Genomic DNA, 21,559 nt, shown 5'->3' on the forward strand with positions numbered 1-21,559 from the left:
ATTTTGAGGTTGACCAGCAAGGAGACAGGAGGCATGGCTCAAATCTCTCTCCTTGTTGGTTGACCTTGCAATAACGCTCTTTCTTTTCGCAAAAGCTGGTGCCACAGTGTTGGCTTCTATGTTCATTGAGCAGTAAGCCCTTGCTCAGTAACAATACTTCTACCTCCTCACCTAACTACCATTGTGTGTGCGTGTGTGTGTGTGTGTGTGTGTATTTAAGATCTACTCTCTTAACAACTCTCAAGTATATAGTACAGTATTCTTAATTACAGCCACCATACTGTACATTAAGTTCAAATACATTCAAAAAAATCTACATTTTACTCCCCTGCCCCACAATTTGTGGTTTTGCAGTCATATTTTACATCTTCATATATTTATCCCTCAACTGTTTATTGTAGTCATAGTTACTTTTACAATTTTTTGCCTTTTAATCTTTGTACTGCCTTATTTAAGTGATTGATCCTCAGTCCTTACTATATATTTGCCTTTCCTGGTGGAATTTTCCCTTTTCTATAGATTCTTACATTTTTTCCACTTAAAGAAGACCCTTTAACATTTCTTTTAGAATATGTCTAGTATTGATGAACTCTTAGTTTTTGCTTGTCTGAGAAGTTCTTTATCTCTCCTTCTATTCTAAATGATAATCTTGCTGGGTAGAGTATCCTAGGTTGCAGGTTTTTCCCTTTCATCACTTTGAATATCTCCCTTCTGGCCTGCAAAGTGTCTGCAGAGAAATCAGCTGTGGGGATTCCCTTGTATATGACTCTTTTGCTGCCTTTACAATTCTCTCTTTAACTTTAAACTTTTGCCACTTTAATTATGATATATCTTAGTGTGGGCCTGTTTGGGTTCATATTGTTTGGGACCCTCTGTGCTTTCTCTACCTGGATAACTGTTCCTTCTTCAGGTTTGGGAAGTTTTCAGCCATAATTTCCTCAAATACATTTTCGATCCCCTTCTCTCTCTCTCTTCTCCTTCTGGGACCCTTATAATGCAAATGTTGATATGCTTAATGTTATCCCAGAGATCTCTTAGACTGTTTTCTTTTCTTTTTTTTTTTGTTTTTCTTTTTGCTGTTCTGATTGGGTGATTTCCATTATTTTATCTTCCAGATCACTTATGCATTCTTCTGTAACACTCAGTCTGCTATTCATTCCTTCTAGTGTGTTTTTTATTTCAGCCATTGAATTCTTCATTTCTGATTGGGCCTTTTTAATATTTTCTAGTTCCTTACTAAGATTCTTACTGTGTTCATCTATTCTTTTCCCTAATTCAGTTAGATTCTTATTACTAATGCTTTGAATTCTTTATCTGGTAAATTGTTTATTTCTATTTTTCAACGGTTTCCTCTTGCTCTTTCAATTGAGAGTAGTTCCTCTGCTTTTTCATTTTGCTTAACTTTCTTCACCTCTATGAAGTTAGGTGAAACAGTTACTTATTATGGTCCTGAAGGGGTATTCTTATACGGGAGCATCCCCACACAGACTACACGTGCCCAGTGCCTTTGATGGGGGAGCTAGATTTGAAGTGGATGCAAATCGCATCTTTCCTCAGAGTGTGCTGGCAGCTATCACCTTGGTAGAGAGTGGGGCTGGAGAGGGAGGGGCTACAACTGGAGCCGGGTGTGAGGTGGGACATCCCTTCTGCTCAGTGGCTGTCACTGACCTATCAGGGGTGGGGTCTGATCCCAAGTTGCTGGAACAGAAACCCTGAGGGTTGGATCCAAACTGGTTCTGTTTCCTTTAAGTGTGTGCTTTCCCTTTTACCAGCACCGGCACTCATGCTCCACAGCGGGCAAGTGCTGAAGCAAAGGGGGTCCACGTGGGTTCTCGGCTCCTGTTCAAGCTGTCTCCAATGTGCTGCCTGTGCAGGCGCCAGTAGTTGTTTCCCTTGCTCTGCTCAGATGTAGCCTCAGGTGCAAGTCCCCTTTGTCCCTCGCAGCCAATCACTGACCCTAGCCTCTGCCACCCATGCTCTACTGCTTGTTGTGGAGCTGCAACGAAGGGCAAGTGGGTATATATGGAATCTCGGTGTATATCAGGTCGTGAGCTGTGGTGGAGCAGCTGCCATCTGAGTTCTGGGCTGCTTCTGAGACACTGCTTGAGTAAGTGCCAACAACGGCCATCACCACCCCAAGCAGGCTCTGTCCTGAAATCAGGTTGCCTCTGCATCCCAGAGTTTTCTTCCCAGTCTTGACAGCCCTAGATCCAGTGCCATGCTGTGACATGGAGTGAGTGGTGCTAGAGTGTTCACTCGGCTTGGGCTGGGGTACTCACTCAGGCGACCCTGAGAAACTTCTGTTCACCCCCTCTGCCCACCAGCGGTCAAGCCAGTGCGACTGTGCTCCTCACCAGGGGAGCCCAGGCTTCCCGCAGCCCTCCAACCAGCCAAGGGGGCTCATCTTCCCTGTGTAGGACCCCAAGACTCAAGGAACTAATCTTTGGCTTCCACCACTCATTCCCCAGGGCGGGTCTGTGCCTGTGTATTATCCCTTTTCCTCTGAGTCCCCTCCCAAGGGCACAGGTCCTGATCTGATTGCTTTCATGTGGATCTTTCTCACAGCCTTGGCTGTACAAAAGTCTTTCTGTCAGTTTCCAGTTAGTCTTCAGTGAGAATTGTTCCATACATGGATGTATTTTTTTTTTTCATGGATGTATTTTTTAAGTGTTTATTGGGGAAGGTGAGTTCCATGCCCTCCTACTCCACCATCTTGATGAATCCCCTCATCGTGCTGTACATTAAATCCCCAGAACTTATTTATCTTATAGCTGGAAGTTTGTACCCTTTGACGAACATCCCATTTCTCCCATCTCCAAGCCTCTGGCAACCACCATTCTACTCCCTGTTTCTTTGAGTTTAGATTTTTTAGATTCCACATGTGAGAACATACAGTATTTGTCTTTCTCTGTCTGAATTATGTCACTTAGCATAATGCCCTCAAGGTCCATCCCTATTACTGCATATGGCAGGATTTCCTTCTTTTTTATCAGCTGAATAATATTCCATTGTGTGTGTGTATGTATACATATCACATTTTCTTTATCCGTTCATCTGTTGATAGACATTTAGGTTGTTCCCATGTCATCACGGCTATTGAGAATAATGCTGCAATGAACTGGGGGTGCAGATATCTCTTTGAGATAGTGATTTCATCTCCTTCAGATATACACCTAGAAGTGGGACTGCTGGATCATACAGTAGTTCTATTTTTAACTCTTTGGGGAACCTCCATACTGTTTTCCAATGTACCTTCATTGCCACCAACAATGCACAAGGGTTTCCTTTTCTCCACAGCCTCACTAACACTTGTTATCTCTTATTTTTATGATAATAGCCATACTAACAGGTGAGATGATGTCTCATTGTGGCTTTAATTTGCATAACCTTGATGATTAGTGAAATTGAGCATCTTTTCATGTATCTGTTGGTCGTTGGTATATCTTCTTTGGAAAAATGTCTATTCGGTTCCTCTGCCCATTCTTAAATTGGATTGGTTTTTTGCCATTGAGTTGTATGAGCTTCTTATATATTTTGGACATTAACCCCTCATCAGTTAAATGGTTAGCAAATATTTTCTTCCATTCTGTAGGTTGCCTTTTTATTTTGCTGTACTGAAGTTTTTTTAGTTTGCTGTAATCCCACTTGTTTATTTTTGCTTTTGTTACTTACACTTTTGGTGTCACAACCAAAAAACTGTTGCCAAGACCAAAATCGAGGAGATTTTTAGCTATGTTTTCTTCTAGTAGTTTTATGGTTTCTGGCCTTACATTTAAGTCATTTATCCGTTCCAAGTTAATTTTTGTGAATGACGCAATATATGGGTCCAATTTCATTTTCTGCATGTGGTTATCCAGTTTTCCCAGCACCATTTATTAAAGAGACTATCCTTTCCCCCACTGAGCCTTCTTAGCTCCACTGTCAAATATTAGTTAACTGTATATGTGTGTGTTTATTTCTGGGCTCTTGATTCTGTTCCATTGATCTATGTGTCTATTTTCATGCCAGCATCATACTGTTTCGATTACTATAGCTTTGTAATTAAGTTTGAAATCAAAAGTGTGATGCCTCCAGCTTTGTTCTTCTTTTTCAAGATGGTTTTGGCTATTTGGGGTCTTCTGTGGTTTCATATGAATTTTTTTCCTATTTCTGTTAAAAATGTCACTGGAATTTTGATAGGGATTGCACTGAATCTATAAATGGCTTTGGGTAGTATGGACATTTTAACAATATTAATTCTTCTGATCCATGAATTAGGACATTTTTCCATTTACTTGTGTCTTTAATTTCTTTCATCAGTGACTTGTAGTTTTCAGTGTACAAATCTTTCCCCTGCTTGGTTAAATGTATTCCTATGTATTTTATTAGTTCTTATGCTATTGTGAATCTAATTATTTAACTTATCAATTTTTCATGTGTCTCTCCTATAATGTATGCTTCTTGAGGGTAGGGTATTACTCAAAGTAAGGACCACTTCAGCAAAACTGTAGGCTCAAAAGACATTTGTTTGATTAACAAATTGGTTTAAATCATTGATAACTATGAATATAATAACAGTTTCTGTATGAGTAACTATTTTAAGAACTTTATACATATGTTGACTACTTCATCTTCTATCTTATAGCTGGAGGCTCAGCAATGTAGTCACTGTGATCAAAGAGCAGTCTTTGATCCACTGGTGAAGGCCATCCATCCTCTTTCAGTTTTCAAAGGGATATACATGGAACATCAAGCAAATACTCAAATCAACCCTAACAAATAATAGTGTGACAAATATCCCAGCCAAACTTCCCACACATTTCTGTGTCACAATATGTAAGACATCTAGCTGTGCCAGATGATTCATTCAGGGATGCTAGAATGAATAATTCTGGCTCATTCTCCAAACAGCTCTTAACTTTTAGGGCCTGATAAAATCTGTTGCCCATCCCCTCCACTCCCTTTACCACCACCTTTCCCCTGCTGGACTCCCAAAATGTGTTCAGCCAATTTTACATCATTAGGTAGGAAATTGGAGACTTTCTTTCTGAAGAAACCAACCCACCCAAAAGAAAAGACTTCAGAAATGATTTTGAGAGTATCCTGGTGAGACAGCTAGGCCTCATATCCTATCACCCTGCGGCAAGGTCTGCAAATTGGCCAACCGTGTCTAGAAACAGAGCTGTCAACAATGTATTCTTTAAAAATGAACAACCAGAAACCGCCAGGCAATGAAGGGAAGGTGTAACATAAAAGGCAGAGATTGAACAAACAGGAAAAGGAAATACAGAGGAAGCAAAAATAAGGAAGGAAACAGAAGGAAACTCTAAAACATTTAAATTAATTTTGTTAGGTAAGAACAGGTGCTGCAACATCTAAAAGAAGGTAACAACATTCATAAAACAAGCAAAGGATGTTTTACTGCAAAAAAAAAAACAAAGAAAATTAAAAATAGAATGCAGTGATGAAGAAAAAAAAAATACAGTGCAGAAGTAAACCTTTCAACATGTAGGGGAAGCAAAGTTTTTCCTCCCTTCTCTTAGTGCTAGGCCTGAGAACTAAGTTGACATAGAGAGGTTAATAGGAGAAAAGCATACAAATTTTATTTTAACATGTACATGGAAGCCTTCACAGGAAGATAAAGACCCAAAGTGGTTAGGTCTAAGCGTTTACATACTAGGTTGAACAAAGACAGTTATTATGAAAAAAAGTAACTAAAATATATAAAGAGGTTAAAGGAAGATAAGGGTTATTTTAACAAGGTTTATTTGTATAGATTCTTCTCAGCCTCTACTCTGTCTCTGGTTATAAGAATGTTCTTTTCCTCCAGATTCAGGGAGCATATCATTCACATGGGAGTTTTATCCCCTGTTTTTAAGAAGAAAAGGGGAGGTAGAGAGCCTTTCTTGCACCTGTTGTTTTTCAAGTGCCTTCAACTCAAAAAAGTCAATATGCCAAATTGGCATATTTTGGAGTGCATATTCTGAGCCCTTTCAAGTGGAAGTATTAAAAAATAAAATAGAAAGTAAAAATAAAATACATAGATATTAGAATTGGGGAAATTTTTTTATTTATTGAATCAATCCAGGAACTCCAGCATCTAAATAATAATAGTTCCAGAAATAAAGAGCAGAGAAAACAGATGACAGGAAATTACCACAGGATAAAATGAGAATATTTTCCAGAATTGAAAGGCATATATTTCTAAATTTAAGGGACCCACTGATAAATCCCACATTGAAGCACATGATATAAACTTTATGAATGACAGGGATTCAAAATATAAATTAAAAAATTATAAAACAATTTTGTAACTATGTATGATCATGGATATTAACTAGATTTATTGTGGTGATCATTTCACAGTACATATAAATCATTATGCTGTACACCTGAAACTAACATAGTATTATATGTCAGTTATACCTCAGTGAAACTAAGCAAAAAATAAATAAAAAATAAAGGTACCTGCCATGAACCCTTTCTCAGGAAACTACTGAAGGATGTGCTTCTTCAAAATAGAGGAGTACATCAGGAAAAAGATGTGCACTGAAGGAAACAGAAAGCACCAGGCAGGAGAGAGGTACGCAGCCTCCAACGGAGTTTGAGGAAAGAAAGTCCTAGGAGGACAGCTGTGCTGCCAGCTTTGGAGTAGCCAGTCCCAGTTAGAGCAGGAATAGCAGAAGAAACAGCTTAGAGTTGAAAGCGGTTGCCTCTGAGTAGCAGGAATTGGGAGTTTTTCATTATAAGTACTATTTTTATTTTTAAATTATGTCCAGTCATGACTTTAATAATGATTAAATTTAAATTTTAATGGGTACACAGAAGCAGAGTAGTCTGGAGAGAGGTTTGCCCATTCTGTCCAGGTCTCCCTGGGTAACATTCCTCACCATGTGAAATGTATAACCTTCAGCTTCTAGTGTCCGACTTTACAGGCTCAAAATTTCATCTCACATAAAAGCACATAAAAAGCAGGTTCATCTTTGGGAGGAGTGAAACTCCATCACACTCATGAGATGAGGTATAATAATTTAGTATGAGACTCACTGCACTGGTGGCCAGGATGCCTATGTCTGCAAAAATGGTGTATTGTTTTTCTATGGTAAAGCAACATGGTTAGGTAAGTGAGAATCATTGGTTTACACTGAGAAATGACAGAGAAGTTCCAGAGCCCATGTGCTCGCCACAAGATCTCCCTCTAGAAGACCTACCTATGAAATTACACAGTTAGAAGGTTGCTTGGAATCAAAGCTAAACAAATTCAATGACCTCATCCTAAACTGTTACGACGATTTTGCAAGAATATTATTATCCACTGCCTTGAATATTCAGAATATTCTCTTATTCTAAGAAAGAGAAACTGACACTCAGAAAATTAAATAGTTTGCCTAAGGTCACACAGCTAGCTAGGATTTCAATATAGGTTTGTCTGATTCATAATATTTCTGTTGTGCCTCACTACCTTCCCAAAATAAATAAGGAAATGGGTGATACAAGGACTAACTCTTCTTACCTAAGCACTTTTTTCCCCTTTTTGCCATCAACAGGCCTTTAACAAAACCCATCTTCTAAATATGGAGGGTTAAAAATGAAAGAAAACAAAAGGGAATAATATTTAATGAATGCCTACTATGTAAGGTTCTGTGCTAACAATTTTTAATTTTTTATTTACCTATTTTATTTTTTTATTATTTTTTTAACATCTTTTACCTATTTTAAAAATAGCTTATTCAATGCATTTATGAGTCTCACCTCCTTTTACATGCTGTTGTTTATTACACATAAACAGCAGTTATTTTGTATTATTAAACCAGACTTGGAAATTTGCATTGCCGTATTTTGGAAATTTTGTTGGCATTTTTACTTCTGTGAAGTTAACTGCATTAAAAACATGTCCAAAAGATCCAATGTATCGCCGATGAGAAATGGCCAGTCATTTCAGAAAATGAAAATGGAAGTAATAACATATCATATTCTGTTACCACCACTGCTCTAAAGCCAGATGTTAATGAGCTCAACTCTATAATCTGCCTGAGCATTTATAACCTCGGGAGGGGAACTCTATAGCTTTAGGCTAGAAGCAGCAGCAGAGAATGTCTCTCACTAGTGCAAGACCAGTGCTGGGTATGGCTGCTCTGTGGGCGGGCTCATCAACTGTGGCACTTGCAGGGGGCACCGCCGGGACAGGAATAGGGCTGGCCAAATTTGCCACTACATATTAAGAGGTATGTGAAAGCCATCAACTTTTCCCCATTTCATTGTGAAGAAATGGAAAAAATACAGTAGCCAGCTACCACACTGCCAGTACAGAAAAGTAGCATTATCAACATTTAAAATTTTTCTTGTGGAAATTCAACTGTATACCTTGGGAAGGTGGGCAAAAGGTAGCAGGAAAGACAGAAAAATAACAATTAAGATGGAGCCAGAAATCCCACCTGCCATCTCTCTCAAAATGCTGAGTGTATACCAAGATGAGTAAAAGTAGGAGACATGAATCTGTTCTCTCAGTTTATGTCAGCTCCTCTGAGCTTTGCATAGTGTGATAATCAGATGCACTAAATAGAATTCTGCTACTCAGACACCACAGATAGTTTTCGTATAACATGGCCCCTAAACAGAAGCAAACTCCTTCCTCTGGTGCTCAAGGGAAGATAAAGCAATGTGTTCCAAAGCTAGAGGAAATACTGGCTGAGCCAAGCTCAGCTGCAAGACGGTTTGGTGGCCTCCAGCTGGCATCATCCTAAAGGAGTTTTGGTAGAAACGCTGACTAATCGGTAGTTTTTCCTTTCTTGCCAACTTGAGGACCCAACCTCGACCTAAGATGTAACCTAGCTATACCAGGTTCTAAGCAGCCTCAAGATAGGGCAATCTAAGAGTGCCAGGCTAGTCTAGTAATGGAGAAAGTCAGTAAGATTTTGAGATGCTATGAGGACAAAAGCCATGGTGAGGATATTAGCTATTCCAATGTGCACCTAGGACACCATAAATCTGAGGCTCGCTCACTTCAAAGACCAGGAGTTCCGTGTAGTCAACAGATAGCAGGCAAGAGGAAAATTCCAAGAAAGGATTCAGATGTAATTCTTATTAAAAATAGGACTAAAGGTGTCATGTGTCTGATGCTAAACTTGGCAGTCCTATATTTTAACTTGTGCTATAAATAAATGTCTCTTTCTTATTATCTTAAATATTCCCTAATTGTGTAGTAGTGTGATCTGAGAAGTTTTCAGTTATTTCTGAACCCTTGGTAGTGGGCTACAGTGGCAAGAGAGCTAGTCTAAAACTATACATTTGCTTTCTATAGCTCAAGATGTGTAGTTTATCATTGTTGGAGCCTGTCTTTGTTGTGGGATGCATCTGTTTTACACATCATCTTGGCTGACCAGAAGTAAGTCAAATACCTACTCAGGGTCCTTGGGACTGCTCCAGATACTGGTGATTTAATACAAGTGCAAATACATCAAGTTGGAATGATAAGTATTTTGTTTCATAATATTAAAGACATCCTTATGGTAAAAAAAGAAGGTACACCTCACTAAACACCTACTAGGATGCCTAAAAAACCCAACCCTGGCTCATACTAAGTATCATCAGAAGAGTTTCTGCAACTCTTATAACATCGCTCATGGGCATGCAAAATGGTACAGCCAACTCTGTAAAACAGTTTGACAGTTTCTAATAACATTAAACATATACTACTTACCACACAACCCAGCAATTCCACTCATAGGTATCAGCATTTACTCAAGAGAAATGAAAGCTTATATTCACACAAAAACCTGTACATGAATTTTGTAGCACATTATTTATAATTTCCAAAAATTAGAAACAACCCGGATGCCCTTTCAGCAAGTGAACAGACAAACAAACCAAGGTACATCCATGTGGTGGAATACTACTCAGCGATAAGAAGGGGCGAAGTATTGGTACATGCACCAAAAGAAATGAATCTCAAACACATTATGAGTTTAATACTATATTATTCCAATTATATGACATTCTGGAAAATGCAAGACTTCATGATGCAGAAACAAATCAGTTTTGTCAAGGGTTAGGGCTGAAGGAAGGGTCTGACAACAAAGGGACAGCTCAAGGAAATTTTTGGTGTAAGGGCACTGTTCCTGATTGCAGTGTTGGTTATATATGGCTATGTATCTATTAGAACTTACTGTACATCAAAAAACAAGTGAATTAAAAATTAAAAAACTTTTAAATATATGTACAGCTTCACAACAAGATTTGTTGTAAATGAAGAGACTGGTAGATTCACCAAGAGGTCAGCAGTCTGAATTTAGGCAAAAAGGTAGAAGTGGTTACGAGCCGAGAACAACCAGACCTGAGAAACATGGGAGCAGGCAGGGCACAAGGAAAAGATCATTAGAAGGGAATTCTCCATGATAGAGTCTAGGCATGAGTGCAGTCATGAAAAATGGAAGCATTTCTTTACCTGAGGATCAGCTCCAATTTATTTTAAAAAATCATTTCAGAATTGTTCATTGATATCTGTCTCTGGAATGCAGTCACGGAAAGAATTTTCCATGCAACAAATATGTGGAGACAGTGAGAAAAACAAAATGTACTTGGAATTGATTTTAAATGAACTTTGCATTTTCTCCAGCATTCCCATACAGTTGTTCCATATGAAAATAATTTTCAACAAAAATACTATATAAACACAATATATTCACAGAAATAGGCCAAATAATTAATAAAAATATGTTTTTCTCCCCTCTCATAGTATGGGTAGTTCTATAATTCATGCGAGGACAACCGTCATACCTAATAAGAGAGGACAAGGAGGAAGTGGATTTCAGATGGAGACAGAATCTGGGAGGCCAGCATAGTTCGACTTAAGAAGATTGAAAGGCAGCTTAGAGATCATCTAAGGATCCCTATCGTTTTACAGATGAGAAAAACTACGGCCCAGAGATGTGAAGTGACTTGCCAGAAGCCACAGAATTATTAAATTGTATAACCTAATCTTCAGCCTCCAAGTCCAGTGTTTTTGTTTTGGGGTTTTTTTTTCTACAAAAGTACAATTTGCTATTCTTTCCAAAGAGGGGGAATATAGACCAAAATGTACAATTTAAACACTCTATGATATAGTGGGGGGGGGGGGGAATGTATATTTGAAAATTTTATTAAAATGCAATTCTTTCTAAATAGTGTCCTGTTACTAATAACTATAATTCTGTAATTTTCAGAACTCAGTCAAATGAAAAAAAAGTCCATTATTAGTTCTCGGACAGGTTGAGTCTCTCTCTCCCAACTCTAGTAGCTGGAAAGTTGCATCAGCACAAAGACCAAATCAGAGGTATGGGCTTGGTGTGACATTTACATATAGGAATATACAGCAGGCTCTTCATTTAAATGGATTGCTGTTTGGTTTACTCTAAGAAGGTTTGCCCTCTGACCTCAATCTGTTCAATTACTTGTACAGCCAAATCTCAGTTCTTGGTATGCATTTATTCATTCTTTTACCAAAAAAAAAAAAAAAGTATATTATCCCTGGAAAGGGGTTAGACAGAGTCCCAACAAATGGAGTAAGGGGTTCAGGCCAGAGATGGCCCTGCCCTGTGGATGCTGACCTCCTGCCTTCATCTTGTGGTTCTTGAGAGACTGTTGAGCAACAAAGGTGAGAGACAGAGAGACACAGAGAGAGAGAGAGAGAGAGAGAGACTCAGTCTAAATAAGAACTGGTAATGGGTTTTTTTCACTTGGTTGAGTACTGAAAAGAACAGTCATTAGTTACAGGACATTGTTTACAAAGGTTTGCAATATATAATTTTGGTTCACTGACCAAATGAATGCACTGCAGATCAATACAGATTTTTTGTTGTTGTTTATGGACTTTTATACATGATCCTTGGTCTCTGGAAATCTGCAAGAACAAAGCATCATAAAAGGGTTGCTCACGTAATAGTAAAATAACAGCATTATCTTTCCAGAATTATCCATTAACCATCCTTGAGCGAGCACAGGAAAGTCCAACTTACTAGATGCTTATCAGAAAAAATTCCTCTACATTCTTTCTAACTCCACACATGTGTGTTACAAAATTACTGCTGAAACTCCATCAAATAAACAGCAATAATTTTAAATGATGGATGATGTTGTTTTATGAAATTAATCTTCAATGGTAGATTTAATGGTAGAAGGGGGGGAGCTAAAGCTCAGGTTCTGAGACGTACTTACACATTTGTTTAATTCATATTGTCTGTCTCCCCACAGTGGAATTTAAACTCCACAGAAATAGCATCCTGTCTTGACTGTCTTGTTCACTGCCATATCTCTAGGGTCTGACAATAACTGACCTTTATTTATATAATGAGTGAATCAACCAATTAATAAGACAGAAATCTTTGATCAAGGGAAACTTCAGGTGTGTTTTAGGTCTCCATAAAAAAGACAATAAGAGTAAAAACTTTTTGAAAAGGTTAACTAATGTACAAACGAAAAATATTTTTGTTACTGTCATTTTAAGTTGAGGATATTCACTCTGGAGTATCTGCACCCATCTGCTTTAAGATACTAGTGACAGCTGTCTTGGCCAATAATTTTAATACTCATTACATCACTTCAAGTATTAGTAATTCTATATATGAGATCTCATGACATTTTGACAGAAGGCCACCTACAAAATGTGTCTGAATTATACATGCAAACAACCTGAATTAATATCAAAGGCAAGGAAGATCTTTTTCTCAGAGGGCAAGAAGAGAATTCATACCAGTTTATCAGTTAATACTTTGGCAAAGGCTTTTGCTGGAAGATATTTAATGTTCTTTTCAGTATTCAATCTAACAACTGTCTGAAGAGGATGTTGTGATTTGGGTAATAATTTCTCAAACACATTTACATCCCTAATTTCGTTTTGAACCGAGTCAATCAACACGCCATTTGGGATGCACCTGGAGGCAACTTGTTTGAGGTTTTTTTCTGGAAAGTGAGAACTACTCAACATCCATTTGCACTTGAACTGCCAGTAAATACTTCCCAAAGTCCCTTAGCTGTAGGAGGGAGAACAAAGGAAACAGCCATTTTCAGTCAGTGCTTTGTGATTTCTGTATTTCACAAGCTGGAGAATAGAACAGAGGATACACTCAACCCTCTTAGGGGTCACTCTCTGAAATGGAGAGGAAAAGGCTGTTTTTTACATTTTCAAATGCTTTTCCCTGCAGTCCGCGGCAACTTCCCCTGACAGCCATGTTTGCACGTGGTGTTGCCTTATGAGAGTTTTTCCTGGTTTTTCACTCAAATGGCAAGTGAAAAGTGAGGTAAATATCTTCAGTAATTTATTAAATGGCTAGCTCCCAAATCCTCCTTTTCAATTTTATTACCTTTCTCTTCCTTTACATCTAGTGTTCCTAGACCCTCAGCCTGCACTCACAGCAGGAGCCTGCATTCAAAGGCTTTAACTGAGGCTCAGGCTGGACATGAAGGGAATTCTTTAAGCAGGGAGGTGGGAGCTGATCCGTGGTAGGAGTAGGTAAAAATGAAAATGAAAACACAGTGCCTGAGCTGCTGTGTTCATACAATTAACTCCTCATCACTCATCATTCCATTCAAGAATCTCTGCAATATGGACCATGCCTACCTTTCCATTTCCCACTACTCACATACGTGAATTTTAATGTCTAGCCAGATTTCTCTTCCATGATTATGCTCTGCACTTATCTCACCCCCGTACTTTTATTCACACTTGTCCCTCCACCTGGATCATACCCAGTCTATCTCAGCCTCCTCCCGTCCTATACAATCTTCAAGAGCCATCTCAAATCTACCATTAACCCTTTATTTCTGGTCCCCCATCTAGACAGAACAAGATTAAAACTGAATTATTTTTTACAGCTGTGTGAGAAAATAATTGGCAAAACTCCTTGAGATGAAAGGTGATGCCCTGGGGCATAAACCCAAGAAACAAAATGATAGTCATCCTGTTCTTCCAAAGAAAGGAAAAAGAAAGGTCTCTAGGAGGAGGTAGGATAAGAGACCTTACAGGGAAACAGCCAGTGAAAATATCTGGTGACTGAGTAGCCAAAAAATTTTTTAAGAATGGAGAAACCAACTTCAGATTAAAGTTGTTTGCAGGGTGTGAAGGTTAGTTTTTGTGTCAACTTGACTAAGTTATAGTACCCCAGTTATACAATCAAACACTAAGCAAGGTGTTGCTGTAAAGGTATTTTGCAAATGTGGGTAACGTCTATAGTTAGTTGACTTTATAGAAAGGAGATTACCTTCAGTAATGCAGGTGGGCTTCACCCTCAGTTGAAGAACTTAAGAGCAAAAACTGAGGTTTCCTGAGGAAGAAATTCTGCTGCAAGACTGCAACATTAACTCCTGCCTGAGTTTCCAGCCTATATATGTATGTATGTATATGTAGGTATTACATATATATTTATATATTGTATATATGTTATATTGTACATATAAACATACATATATAAAAAATACATATCATATATATATGTGTGTGTATATACATATATATATACATACAGTTGACCCTCATTATTCATAGATTCTGTAGTTGATAATTTGCCTACCCACTAAAATTTATTAGTAATCTCAAAACCAATACTTGTGGTGCTTTTGCACTTATCCATGGACGTGCACAGAGTAGCAAAAACTTTGAGTTGCCCAGTATGCACATTCCTACCTGAGGTCAGTCAAATCTCTGTCTTCTTGTTTCAGCTCTCATACTGTAAACAAGTTTCCTTTTTTTATATTTAGGGCTACTTTTTTGGTATTTTTATGTTTCTTTGTTGATTTTGCTGTTTAAAATGCCCCCCAGCATAGTGCTAAAGTGCTATCTAGTGTTTCTAAGTGCAAGAAGGTTGTGAAGTTCCTTACAGAGAAATACATGTATTAGATAAGCTTCGTTCAGGCATGAGTTACAGTTCTGTTGGCCATGAGTTTGGTGTTAATGAATCATATATATATACATATATGGTGTCCTCGAACAGAAACACACATAAAGTTATGTATTGATCAGTTGATGAAAATGTTGGGACCAGTGACCCCAGGAACTCCCTGTATTTCCTCTAGGACCAATGGTTAAGTATCTGCTAATTCAGTGTTTACAGCAACTTAAGAGAATATAACTACTGTGGATTGTGAATAAAAAGAATTGATTACATATAATATGCATACATACATACGTATATCTATATCTATTTCCCATTGGTTCTGTTTCTCTGGAGAACTCTGACTGATGCACATGGCTCTTGTCTCAGGTTATAAACTGCCTCCGGTGTTCCCAGGAGAAACTGGTAGCGAGTCAAGGAAGCAAGAGAGAGAATGGGAAGCCAGGCAAGAAGCAATTTCAGATGAAGTCCCCTTCCTCTGTTATTGGCTACAGCCTCTCTGGAAGGACATAAGAGCCCATGTACTTTCTGTTCGGGTTGGTCCTGGCAATGGATTTCAGTGGCTCAAACACTGTCTTCTGAGGAAGAATAGAGGGCTAAGTCCACAGGAATGAAGCAGCCTCAAGCTGAGAGAACAGAGGAAGAAGTGACTAATAGATATCAAGATGGCACCAGAAAGGAGGGAATCACCTTTATCTTTGTAAACCTCATCCCTAGCACCTAACCGAATGCCTGATATATACTAAATGCTAAAAAATATTGAACAAATAAATGATCTATCCTGCTGCATTTCACGAGGATGCACATGAACAAACAAACAAGGCAGAAAATCAACCATTCTCGGGAGTTCTTTTTTGATGCTTCTCTAGAGTACAGCTGTTGAAAAATATTTGTGAAAGGGAAGAGTTTTAAAAATAGCTTCATGGTTATTTGACAGATAATTCCTTTTATAGAACTAGATGATAAAATTAAAGTTATTAGTGTCTTGCCACAAAATTTTGAGAGCTTATCCTAGCAATAAGTCAGGGAAGAAGTCTTAAAACAAGAATCACAAAACATACATTGCTAAACCAGGAAACTCTCTCTCTCTCCTTCCCCCTCTTTCTCCAACATACACACATGAAAGGTTACTATTTCCATAAAAAATGTTCTATACTCACCATAAAATTCAAATTTAAATAAGTAAATCAATATCAGGATATCAGGACAATCTGATATTAAGTGATATTAAGAATAGTTTTCTACAGTGTCCACAAAGTGAGGAATAATATTTGTATGTAAAATGTGAGAAAAGATTTGTAGGGATAAAGTCTACAATGGTATTTGCCTTTTGTAAGAATCATAACAACATTATATAACTTCCAGAGCTGATTCTTTAAAATGCTGTGAATACATTTTTTACCAGGCAAGGACTGGATTACCCCATCAGGCAGCTGAGATAGTGCTCAACTGTCAGGGATAGGTCCCTATCACCAGCATAATCAAGTCCCAACTCCTGATCATAGCATGTAAGATCTTTTTACCAGCGGTCCCCAACCTGTCTCTCCAGCCATATTTCGTGCCCCTCCCCCTTCAACAGAGCTTACAATGGGTCCACCCGAATTATTCATACTTCCTCCAGTGGAACAGGCCATGCTCTGGTCCTGTTTCTTCTGCCAAGCATAGCTTTGTTCTCTATGGTAAACTCTTACTCATCCTTAAGGAACCAGCTCAAATAAGCTATGAAGCAACCCCTGATCCTCTTATGCCAAGGCAGGTTAAGTCAAGCTTACCTCTGTGCTCCCAGAGTTTTTCACATACCCCACCTGATGGAACTTTTATCATACTGTATTTTAATTGTGCAGTGTGTAAGCTCCTTAAATAGAATAACTACATTTTATTTATTATCTTTGTTCCCACATGCTCTGGCACATAGCAAGTTTTCAGTAAATCATGGACAACCTTTCTATTTTAGGAAAAGTGATGATACGAAATCTTTGGACAAATGTAAATAGCAGGTAAATTATTTGTTATTTTAAGGATATTTAAGAGCATCGTAGAACAAACAAAACATCAAAAAAGTCTTTCCCAAAAGGGAATAAGCATTAATGGCTAAACCCCAAAAAAGAGTGGATAATGATATAATAAAATGTTTATGTAGGTATTTAAATATGTTAAAGGTTTTCTCAAAATGGGAATTTGGAATGAAGGCTTAACCTGAGACTTGGATAAGAAATTACTTCCTAGAATTGAGCAGATGCTACAGCATAGAACCAGTGTCCAGGAATGGAAAGAAGCATAACCTGACCTACATTCTATCTGAAGAAAATTGTGGGGGGATGGGGGGGTTCTAGTCAAGTGGTCAATTCCATGGGAGTCTCAACATGAGATACAGGATGGGTGTTGCAGTAGACAGGAGGAGCCTAGAGATGGGTGGTCTGGAGCAGGTCATATTCAGAGGTCTAGTCAGGCAGGTAGCTGATGGGCATCAGGAAGTTCTGGAAACAGGATACAGAGTCCCAGACCTGAGGCTTGAATTCAAGGGTAGAATTCCATGCCCTCACAAAGACTGACAATGAAGTCATAGTGAAACAGGAGTAACAAACAGGCTATCAAAACAGAAATTCAGGCAGAAGTGAGAAGACAGGAATACAGAGTCTGGAAGTAGGGTACAAGATGGAGGGTTTATCAAAGCACAAGCCTAGGACTTCCCTGGTGGCGCAGTGGTTAAGAATCCGCCTGCCAGAGGACACGGGTTCGAGCCCTGGTCTGGGAGGATCCCACATGCCACGGAGCAACTAGGCCCGTGAGCCACAGCTGCTGAGCCTGCGCGTCTGGAGCCTGTGCTCCGCAACAAGAGAGGCCGCGATAGTGAGAGGCCCGCGCACCGCGATGAAGAGTGGCCCCCGCTTGCCACAACTAGAAAAAGCCCTCGAACAGAAACGAAGACCCAACACAGCCAAAAATAAATAAATAAACAAAGTAAACAATGCGTTAAAAAAAAAAATTCTTAAAAAAAAAAAAAAAAAAAAAGAATCCGCCTGCCAATGCAGGGGACACAGGTTCACTCCCTGGTCCGGGATGATTCCACATGCCACGGAGCAACTAAGCCCATGCGCCACAACTACTGAGCCTGAGCTCTAGAGCCCGCGAGCCACAACTACTGAGCCCACAGCCACAACTACACGACTACTGAAGCCTGCGCACTCTAGGGCCTGCGTGCCACAACTACTGGGCCCGCATGCTGCAACTACTGAAGCCCGCGCACCTGGAGCCCATACTCTGCAACAAGAGAAGCCACCGCAATGAGAAGCCCATGCACCGCAATGAAGAGTAGCCCCTGCTCGCTGCAACTAGATAAAGCCCACACGCAGCAACAAAGACACAACACAGCCAAAAAAAAAAAGCACAAGCCTAAATATGATCACCAAGTTAGGGCACAGTGCCAATTTGGAAATGGCAGCAGAATTAGTGAGATGCTTAATTGCTGGAACGCCTCACCAAGGGATTCTGGAGTTCCCCCAGTCAAGAATAAGATTGGACCCAGCCAGACTAAACATGCCTTGAGGAATCAAGAATTTAGGTTAGGGAAGAGAGAGGAGACAGGGAGCCAGAAATGTCAGGGTAAGTTTTAAAGGAAGGTAGTAAGGGCACTTGCAGGGAAGGCTGGTTGCTCTCTTCAGTATGTTAACGGATATTTGAAGTATGCAAATGTCAGCAAAGATGATTTGTGACTCGATGAGGACAGCAGGAAGGAAGGGGGGTCCAACCTACTTGATGACACCAAGGGCTTGAAGAGCAAAGAGGCTTTGAGTTGTTAGGAAGTGGAAGGGAGAAAGACATGCCTCACAGAAAAGACTAGTCGATCCATAGTTAAGCAGCTCTGAAATGAAACATCAAAGACTCTCAAAGACAGAAAAGGGAAGAGGAGATGAAAAGAAATCAAGGGCAGAACTTATAGGAAAAAAGCCCAGGACATGTTAGTATGGTATGTTTTGATACCACTTTATGCCCCAGTATGTAGTTCGGTCCTAGTTAGTAGGTAAAGTATTTTAAGCAGAATTATACAAACATCACTGATTTTCATTAAGAAAATATTTTCTAGAGCTTATTCCATTAAGCCAACTTGATTCTTTGATCAATTTTATATACAATGCAGTTAATTTTTTTTCATTTTTATCTTTAATGTAACTAAAATTACTTTTATTGTGATTGACTCTTTCCAACTTATATATTACTCTGAAGCTATGATTGTTCTATTGAATTTCTTGAGAACATTGTATTTTCCCAATTATAGATTCCCCCATTGTGATTTTTCTCTGGCAGCTCTTCTAACAAACCCAATTTCCCCTCACTGAATTTGACATATTTAAATTTTGTCAAAAAGATTTGATTCTGGTATCAGATTTTAGTGATTAATAAAACATCATGTAAAATTATAGCTCTTTTATTTAACGACGAGTATTTCCACTAACTCTAATTTTATCTAATCTTTCCCAACATCCTTCTTCCACAGATTTTTAATCTTTATCAAATTTTATGATGTTTAAGTTTTCATCATTGTAAGTTTTATTTTGGGATAATTTTATCAAAAATATTTACATAATGAAAAAAAAAATTTACATAATGGAGTACTATGCAGAAACTAACAAAAAACAAGAAAGATCTCAATGAACTGCTATTATTGTTAAAGAGCAAAAGAATGTATACACTAAAAAAAAAAAGAATGTATACACTATGCCACCTTTTGTATAAAAAAATAATATATATAATATACATAAACATATACATTTTTGCTAATTTTTGCAAAAAGAAACACAGTAAAAATTAACCAGAAACTAATGGCAAAGATTACCTATGTGTATGGATGGAAATGGGTAAATGGGAATGAGACTTCTCTGAATATGTGTTTTTAATATAATTTTCTGTTTTGAATCATATGCACATATTGCCTATTCAAAATTAAATGAAAAGAGAATTTTTTTTAATTAAAAAAATTTTTTTTTAATTTTTGGCCATGCCACAAGGCTTGCGGGATCTTAGTTCCCTGACCAGGGATCGAACCTGCGCCCTTGCAGTGAAAGCAGAGTCCTAACCACTGGACCACCAGGGAATTCCCAAAAGAGAATTTTTTTAAAAAATCAAAATGAATTCAAACAGAAACAAATTGAAGCTAACAAATAATCACTCAGAAAAATATTCATTAGTTTGTATTTAATTCCAAGCTTATTTATTAGAAAATTAGAAGTAACTCTTCTCAGATGGTTTACTAATATCTGATGAGCTCAATTCTTCTATATATGTTTACTTTGTGGGCTATGTGCTAAAATGTTCATGCTACTGGTGGAAAAGCAGAAGGGAGAGTCTAAAAGTCCTTCAGGGATGGACAGACAGTTCAGCTCAGTAAATTTGTCAAAAAGAAAAAAAAAATCTATGTTCTGATAATAGGGAGCTTTCTCAGACCAAGATTTCCCAAAAAGAGAATAAAATGGCAGAGTAGATGGATCGGTGGAGTTTTTGCCTGGTACCTAAAAAAAGAAGAATCCCAGAAGGTTGATGGATGTATCAGCTTTGATCTTTGGCATAGCCAACCAAAACTATAGCAACAAAAAGGAGGAATGTTATGAAGCTTCATAATAAAGACAAAAAATAAAGTTATTTTTATTTTAATAAAGGGGGAAAAAAAAAGGACAACACAACTGATCTCAGTAGCAAACACCTTATCAAGGGGCCTCCTGAGAATTCAGGGAAAGCAGAGTCCCAGTGGCTGGAAGGGACTTTCTGAAGCTTTATATCTAGTCCAGGCTGTACAACCTTCATATGATAAAAAATAAGTGCACTTGATTTAATTAAAAAAAAAAAATTGGTGGGGAGGGAAATCACAGGAAGGAACAAAGCAGTACTGTTTCTCTCTGAATGGTCTTTCACAGAAAAATCCTCCACTTTTCACCAAAAGATTCTGTGAAAGATTAACCATGAGGAACAGCAAAGAGGAACTTGGCTTTTGGGTTAAATGGGTTACAGGGTAAGGGTTAGGTAAGAGGAAAGGCAGGTTTTTTTGCAAGAATATCCCAAAATTTTGTTCAGGAGTTAGGTTTCAAGAATTCTTTACACAGAACCATTTTTACATTTTAGCCTGTATCTTAGCTACATCTCTAAATGCAAAGTTTAGTGTAAACCTTAGTGTTTTAGGCAGTTACTGAAGGACTTTTTACTACTACCAACATTTTCATGCAATGACCCTCTCTTGAACTTCACATTATTGATTTTTAATTTATTCCATAATAAAGTTCCTAAATGCAAAGGATCAATTACAATATTATTTCAATTTTAATAGGACAATTGTGTAAATAGTACCTAGCTTATACTGAAATGTGGATTGCTCCCTTCTTCTAAAGTTTTAAACTACCAAATGTCTACACTCTCTCGATTCTTTCTAATGATCTCATCTATTTTGGCCATTTCTCCCTACAGCCTTTCACACTCACAAGCTGTTTTTTGCTTTTGTTTTTTAATGCAATACTGGTGATTGGCTGCCTGCAGGCAAAGTTATGTTCATGCTCTAAAAGTTAATTTGGAGGTTCAGATAAGGCCTGTATATACCAAATTGCCAGAATGAAAAAAAATTACTGGATAGTCTAAAATGTCTCAGTACCTTTAATTAGCCTGTAGACATATTCCACTGCACAAGTTTTTATATAACACTGGATGCTCAATTCTTTGTTAAAATAATTGTC

Source organism: Balaenoptera physalus (assembly GCF_965194825.1).
Source record: "Balaenoptera physalus genome assembly, chromosome: 6".
NCBI lineage: Eukaryota > Metazoa > Chordata > Mammalia > Artiodactyla > Balaenopteridae > Balaenoptera > Balaenoptera physalus.